We start from the raw sequence: 8,267 nt of genomic DNA on the forward strand, positions 1-8,267 counted from the left end.
AGCTTGTAGATCGACTATTTTCAAATTCTACAAATTCTACCATATTCATGTGGACGTTTGGTCCTTACAAGTATAGTAACACACACACACACACACACACACACACACACACACACACACACACACACACACACACACACACACACACACACACACACACACACACCAGGGGATATGAGGGGCGGTTGAACGGAGTGCAGTCTCGCACACCAATGAGGACGCTCTCAACCCAGAACACACTCTCCTCTTATCTCCCAGCATCCTCTGTGTGTGTGTGTGTGTGTGTGTGTGTGTGTGTGTGTGTGTGTGTGTGTGTGTGTGTGTGTGTGTGTGTGTGTGTGTGTGTGTGTGTGTGTGTGTGTGTCTAGTCGTGCTGTGCAAATGGCACACGGCAACACGTGGTGTTAACCACTTAAGCGCTGTGCATACATGACAGAAAAAGCCCATCTAAAACCTTGTGGCTTTGTAGATCTTCGCAGATTGTGGATTATTGCTGTTTTATTTATTTTTACTTTAGTATTTTTTTTCATGGAGGTGTGTCAGCATTTAAAAATAAAAAAATGTGGGTGGCAAAAACAAGACACTATACTTGAGCCCAGTGGTGTGAAATAACTAAGTGCATTTACTCAAGTACTGTACTTAAAGGTAGGATAAGTAATTTTCTTTGGCTAAAATAAGTGTTAAATAGCTCTATATTGTGATACTCATTGCTACAGAGTGTTTGTTCAGTAACAGGAGTCTACATGTCTCTCCAGCTCTTTAATAAACATAAAATGCATTGTCAGGTCGGGATACCAATTTTATCCAATCAGGATAGAGAACTCAGTCAGGATACAGAATAAGCAAGTGAAATTGGGAGTGGTGACACAAAGAAATGAGCTGAACAAATTGGAACTGGATCACTATCAAAATGAAGCTGATAAATGGGTTCTCTCTCCTGATTGGCTGAACGTTTGTCACCTACCTGGAAATGTATTTTCTGTTTATTAAAGAGTATTTCCAACTTTCAATACTTTTACTTCTACTCCACTACATTTCAGAGGCAAATATTGTACTTTTACTCCACTATAATGATTTGCAAACCTTAATTACAAATTACTTTGTAGATTTTGATTATTATTACAAAACATACATTAACCTCTTCTGCCTTACATGTATATACATTTCGGCTATTTGAAAATAGCAGATCTACAAGCTTAGAACGCATCGCAATATCTGGTATTTTCAAAAGATGTTTATACATTTGAAAACATTCTGCATAATGAGTAGGCTACTTTTACTTTTGGTACTGTAAGTACATTTTGATGCCAATACTTCTGTACTTTTACTTAAGTTTTTAGTCAACTCAAATGTTGAACACCAGAGTTTTATTTACTTGTATTTCTGCATTGTGGTATTTGTACTTTCACTTAAGTACAAAATGTGTGTACTTCTTTCACCACTGGTTATGAGCCTGTACGATGGACGGATTGGAGTGAGACTATGGCTGGGCCCTGTGCACACACTCGCCATGTGAGGAGGTCGAAAGAGAACTTCCAAAATGTCTACATTGTGTAAGTCAAAAGCGCATGGTTTTCTTATCGTACATATGAACTTTTGCCAAATTGTCTCTATGCCCAGCAGCCATATTGTAAACAATTGGGCATCTTCCTTACTTCCTTGACAGGTGTAACCAATGATTCTGATGAAGGCTCTGTTCCATTTAGTGTAGCATGGTGGTTCTCAAACCTTTTAATTTCAAGGACCCCCATAACTCTGAGAGTGTACATGTACCATTTGTACACTCTCAGAGTTACACCATTTGGAACCCCCTCAAGGAACCATGAGGGTCCCTGGACCACACTTTGAGACTCACATGTGTAGCAGAGTGTTTAGTGAGCCAACATGCAACAATATCATCACCCTGACTCTGTTTGACCAGAATGGAACAGAGCCTTCATTAGTATCATTGGTAACACCTGTGAAGGAAGTAAGAAGAGGCCCAATTTTGTTCAAATATGGCTGCTGTGCATAGAGCCTTTACATTTTGTGAAGTGTCAAATGGCTTCAATAGATCTAGGATTTCCTCCTAGAACTGGGAGGCTTTCAAAATAAGGTATTTTATTTTTTATACAATTGGAAACGTGTAATGTGATTAGACAACTGGAAGTTGGAAGTAGATCTGCGTTGCGAGCTTGTATCTGCTATTTTTTTTTTTTTTTTTTTTTAACGGGTCCATTTGGTTCCATTTGTACACTCTCAGAGTTACATTCTAATTGATTTTACAATATAAATTGGGGTCCCAGGTATAGACATGCCATTAGATGGGGGTCCGTAGCCTAATGCATGTCAAACTGGGGGTCCTTGAAATTAAAATGGTTGAAAATCACTGCTAGAGCCGTGCAAATCTTCTCCTATGGGGGTCCCTGGCATATCTTTTCAAATGGGGGTCCGTGGGCTAATAAGTGTCAATTTGGGGGTCCTTGACATGAAAACGTTTGAGAACCACTGGCCTATAGGATCCCCATTCTGAGGAGAACTTAAGCCAAAAATAGCGGATCTAAGCGCGAGGCGTTGTAAAGATCAGGAAAAGTGTGAAGGGGTCCACAGTCTGTAGATGAAAACACATCTATAACTCGCATCTCACTCACACACACGCACACGCACGCACACACACGCACACGCACACGCACACGCACACACTAAACCATTTTCACTTTCACAGCTCAGTCCCGATTTCCCGCTGTAATCTGAAGACTCACCTCTTCTCCACCCCCGCCCCGTAGCACTTGCCGTACTTGCAGTCTTATGCAAAGGTTGAAATGTGTTTTAGTCGTTTAGACAGATGCCAGGTTCATTTGTTTACCTGTGATCCTATAGTTTGTATAGTTTCAATGTACAGAATATATATATATATATATATATATATATATATATACATTTTATATCATACTGTTTAAACTGATGCTAGGTTCTTGGTTTATCTAGATCCTGGTTTACTCTATGTGTTTACCTTGCTCATTGCAAGTCGCTCTGGCGTCTGCTAAATGCCTTAACGTGTATATATTGGTGTGATATTGTAATACGATAAAGTAGAGTGTGTTAGCCCATTAAGACCCGGGAACGCATCTGTGTGTCATTTTTAGATTTATTTGGCTATTCAAAAACAGCAGATCTACAAGTAGATCTGCTATTTTTGAAAAATGGTGAAAATGTGTGCAAATCTTTGAATTTATGTATATTTTTAAAGTGAACATTTGTAACTCAAATCTTTGCGTTTTCATGTCAAGGACACCCAAAATGATATGCATTTGGCCGGGGACCCACTTTTCAAAATGTTTTGTTCAGGGACCCCCAGAAGCAAAGATTTGAGTTACCAATGTTAGCTTTAAAAATGTATATTCAAAGATTTGCACACATTTTCACGATTTTTCAAACATAGCGGATCTACAAGCTCATAGTGCGGCACTCGGTGCCGCGCTATGAGCTTGTATATCTGCTATTTTTGAATAGCCCAAAGAAATCTGAAATGACATAGATGCGTTCCCGGATTTGATGGGTTAATTTAGGTTGAAATATGGCGGTACAAGGTTTTAACCCGACAGCAGAAACATTGTTTGATATCGGCAGGGTTTCTAAATTCCAGCTAGTCGGTAGAACAGCGGCGAGAACGGCTTCTGACAAGCCACACCCACACTGCTTTGAGAACCAATCATGTCACAGCCTCACTACGAAGGCCTGCCCTAAAGACATCGGATTGGTCCTGCAATGCAGTTGTTGTTTTTTTACCCACTTTCAGCCAGGAAAGATGAGAGATTGGTCTGAAGCCTTTATGCTTTGTTGCAAATATAGCCGATCTACAAGCTCACGATGTGGTGCATCGTGAGCTTGTAGATCTGCTAAATTTGCCACGAGACACCGTTGCGCGTCAAAGTATGAATCAGACTTCAGGCTCCGTAGAGCGAAAGGTTTGGAGACTTACTTGATCTCTCTCTCTCTCTCTCTCTCTCTCTCTCTCTCTCTCTCTCTCTCTCTCTCTCTCTCTCTCTCTCTCTCTCTCTCTCTCTCTCTCTCTCTCTCTTTCCCCCGCCCTCTCTGTGAGGGAGACAGAAATGCATAAATAGCAATTTTGTGGATAATTGACTGTTTCTCTCTCTCTCTCGCTCGCTCTGTCTCAGTCGCATTTCTTTCCTCCACATCTCTCTCTCTCTCTCTCTCTCTCTCTCTCTCTCTCTCTCTCTCTCTCTCTGAGCGGTGTGATAGAAGGGGATGAATTGGTATTCTTACGGTGTGGATAAGCGATTCAAAGATGACTTTGAAGCATAAGGAGCTGTTGGTTTGCGTTGATTTATAATAGGCGTTCCCGTGTGTGCGTGCATGCATGCGTGCGTGCATGTGTGTGTATGCGTGCGTGTGTGTGTGTGTGTGTGTGTGGGTGTGTGTGTCATTGCTTGTGCCTGTCTATGGTTGTTGCTTGTAGTGTGAGTTCACTTTTGTATTGGCGTCAACTGCCGTACTGTCCTTGCTTATGGTTCTGTGTGTGCGTGCATGCGTGTGGGTGTGTGTGTATGTGTGTGTGTGTGTGTGTGTGTGTGTGTGTGTGTGTGTGTGTGTGTGTGTGTGTGTGTGTGTGTGTGTGTGTGTGTGTGTGTGTGTGTGTGTATCGGTGGCTTTTCACACAGAGATTTTAATCATTTTGCTGCAGAGTGCTGCAATCCATTTTGCTCTGTCGCCACTGTGTGCACTGACGTATGGCTGTGTTGTGTGTGTGTGTGTGTGTGTGTGTGTGTGTGTGTGTGTGTGTGTGTGTGTCCGTATGTGTGCATGCGTGCGTGCGTGCTCACATATGGCTGCACACGTCGCCTTATTCCATCATTCAATTTAGCAGCTCCCACCCCAACTCATTTTCAATTATTCTCATGTCATCACTTGTTGTCGCTTCTTATTCTTCGGAAAAAAAGAAAGAAAAAAAAAAAAAACGACAACAACAAAGCAACAGAAAAGAGCTGTGTTCCAGAGCCAGCATTCAGGCTCTGCTGTCTTCATTATGACTTATGTCTTTATAGGCTCTATTCACAGCAGCCATATTATGAAGACATTCACGGGTGTTACCAATGATACTAATGAAGGCTCTGTTCCATTCTGGTCAAACAGAGTCAGGGGTGCTGACATTGTGCATGTTGGCTCACTGGAAACACTCTGCTACACCAGTGGGTCTAAAGTTGGGGTCCAGGGGCTTCCAAATGGCCCCTTACAGGTGTGTAACTCTGAGAGTGTACACATGGAACCAATTGGACCCTTACGGGTCCATTTGGTTCCATTTGTACATTCTCAGAGTTATGGGGCTCGTGGAAACCACTGTGCTAGACTAAATGGAACTGAGCCTTCATTAGCATCATTGGTAACACCTCTGAAGGAAGTGATAATATGTCTGCTGTGCATAGAGCCTATTACGAAGCTGCTGTTTACTTGAGTAACAGTACAAAATACTGGCATCAAAATGTACTCGCAGCTTCAAAGTAAGTAGGCCTATGCATAAAAAAAAAGCAGATTGACAGGCTCGATGTGACGCGTTGTGAGCTTGTCGATCTGCTATTTTCAAATAGTCTTGCGTAGCCACACAACTATTCCACAGTCTCTGAATGCTATAGTCTGGAACCAGTGTTGTAAAGTAACTAAGTACATGTACTCAAGTACTATAGGCTACTTAAGTACAATTTTGAGGTATTTACTACTTTACTGGGCTATTTCCAATTTTCAGTACTTTTACAATGAGCATTTGTGTTTCTGGAAACAGATTTATTCCACACACACGAGGCACATTTTGTACAAGTATTTCTGGAAAAGGACACACATGACTTTGAACCGTATTCAGTGTCTTTAGCGTCTTTCTTAGTCTCTTTGCACTGGTGGACTCGTCCTCGACCCTGTCCGACCTGGCAAGGAAAGCGCCAGTCCTTTTTCCGCTAAAGTGCTGTACGAGAGCTGGCCCCGCACGATAACGGAGGAGCCGTCACGGGGCAATCAGCTGGTGCTCGCCCGGTAAAACCGGGAAATGAGTGTCATTTACCCTTCCATCCCCCGCGCCGAGGCCCACTGTCCTTGCGTCGGGCTCTAGGCGAAGGGGGAGGCGGGGGAGCTTTCTTGTCGTCCTTGCGCCTCACGTCCTGGGCACCAAGAGAGCTGTTGGGTCGCTCCCAGGAGGTGGCCCTGGCAAAGGACGCTCCGGATGCACCACGCTTGCGGCCGGAGGTGCGTCTGCTGCCCGCGGCTCCCTGCTGTAGAGGCCTCGCTGCAGCGGGGGTCGCGGGGTTTGAGAGGAGGCCTGTGGCTGTCTCCTCGAGCTGCTTCTCCGCCGCCTTGGTCTTGGTGATCAAGTCGGCAGCGGTGTCGAAGAGGTTGTCCGGTTTGAGCGGCAGGCTCTTCAGACCCGAGGTCAAGATGGCCTTGCAACCGGAGGCGAGGTCGAGCCACTGTGGTCTCTCCAAGTCGGCTGTGAGGGCCATGGCTTGGCCTGTCCACATCAGGGCGGTACATGAGCAGAGTATCGCGAGCTGGAGCAGCCTCGCTAGCTCCGCGGTGTCTTTGCCGGAGGCTTGGTGTACCTGAGCCGCTGATGCTGTCTCCTCCAGGGGCCGGGCTTGCATCTCAGCGAGCTTCGCCGCGGCGGAACCCTGGAAGAGCGACCCCACGCTCAGTACCTTGGCTGCCGAAGCCGAGGCCTTGTAGAGCGTGGCGCGCGTCATGGTCTTGGACCTCTTGGCGTTGTCCTGAGGCTGAGCCCATTCCTGAGGCTGAGTCTCACCGTACCTAACATTTTGATACCAATACTTTGTACTTTTATTCAAGTAAATTTTGAATTCCGGACTTTTACTTGTAACGGAGTATTTCTATATTACAGTATTGATCCTTTTACTTAAGAAAATTATCTGAGTACTTTTTTCCACCACTGTCTGGAACTACACCTGCCCTAAAGCTGGGGGAGAATAGAAAATATCCTCTCTTCGTCATTTCCGTTATCTTAACTGTTTCTGGTAAGCAGCAAGCTACTAGCCTGACACTCAGCCTGAATTTTCATTTCGTTTCACTCCATTATTCAGTCTGAAAGCCCTCTCATTGCAGCCGATTTCAGAGATGGGGGCGTGGCCAAAGTGGGACTCTTTGGCAATTGGTTCATACTGGATTATCCCGATCCCGATTCGTCGTACAGATTTTCAACCACGAGAAACACCCGCCTTCGATAGCGTCACCAGACCCTGAATGCAAGGCAAACGATTCAGGGGGTGGAGCCAGGCTAGCAAGCTACAGTATAGAGCATAGCAGTGGCGGCCATTTTGTTGTTCCACAAATAGAAAGCCCATGCATTTTTCCCAAAGAGATTTCCGAAAATATTTGTATTAACACATTCCCTGCCATTGACGTAGATCGACATCATTTCAAATCCAACCGGTGACCGCCATTGATGTAAATCTACGTCAATTTAAAAAAAGAAATTGTAGAGGGCGCTCTTTGCTAACCTCATCCCTTGACTGCGAGAGAATGATAGAAGCAGAAATGACGTCATCCCCAAAAAAATCGCTCCATCCACTCCCATGTTATGAGATGTAGAAAATCACATCTAGCTTGGCTTTCTTCTTTTTTTGATGAAAACGACCCATAACAACCGTCAACCGATTACAACAGAATGGACGATCGCGGTTCAAATGTTTTTGTTACGGTGGATAGACGAGACCCTCCCCCTCCCCCCAGACAGTCTTTGTTTACATCCGTGTCTACATCGTGGCTTCCGTGGCGCTCTGTGGATCGTCAAAATAAGGTAAAAAAACGCTAGCAGTAGCGGAATAATTAATTAAAGGTAGGGTAAATGATTTTCTTTTGTTAAAATAAGTGTTAAATAGCTTTATATTCTGATAGTACTCATTGCTATAGAGTGTTTGTTCAGTAAAAGGAGTCTCCTAGTCTCTCCAGCTCTTTATAAAACAGAAAATGCATTTTCGGTTCAGTTTCATTTCCAATTTTATCCAATCAGGATAGAGAACTTGCAGGATAAAGATTAAACAAGTGAAATTGGAAGTGATGACACTAAGAAATGAGCAGGCAAAATTGGAACTGGAACACTATAAAAATGAAGCTTAAAAACGGGTACTTTCTCCTGATTGGCTGAGATTTTGCCAACTACCGGAAAATGTATTTTCTGTTTATTAAAGAGCTGGAGAGACGGGGAGACTCCTGTTACTGAACAAACACTCTATAGCAATGATTACTATCAGAATATAATGCTTTAACCT

Source organism: Gymnoscopelus microlampas (assembly GCF_963454915.1).
Source record: "Gymnoscopelus microlampas genome assembly, chromosome: 18".
NCBI classification, from domain to species: domain Eukaryota; kingdom Metazoa; phylum Chordata; class Actinopteri; order Myctophiformes; family Myctophidae; genus Gymnoscopelus; species Gymnoscopelus microlampas.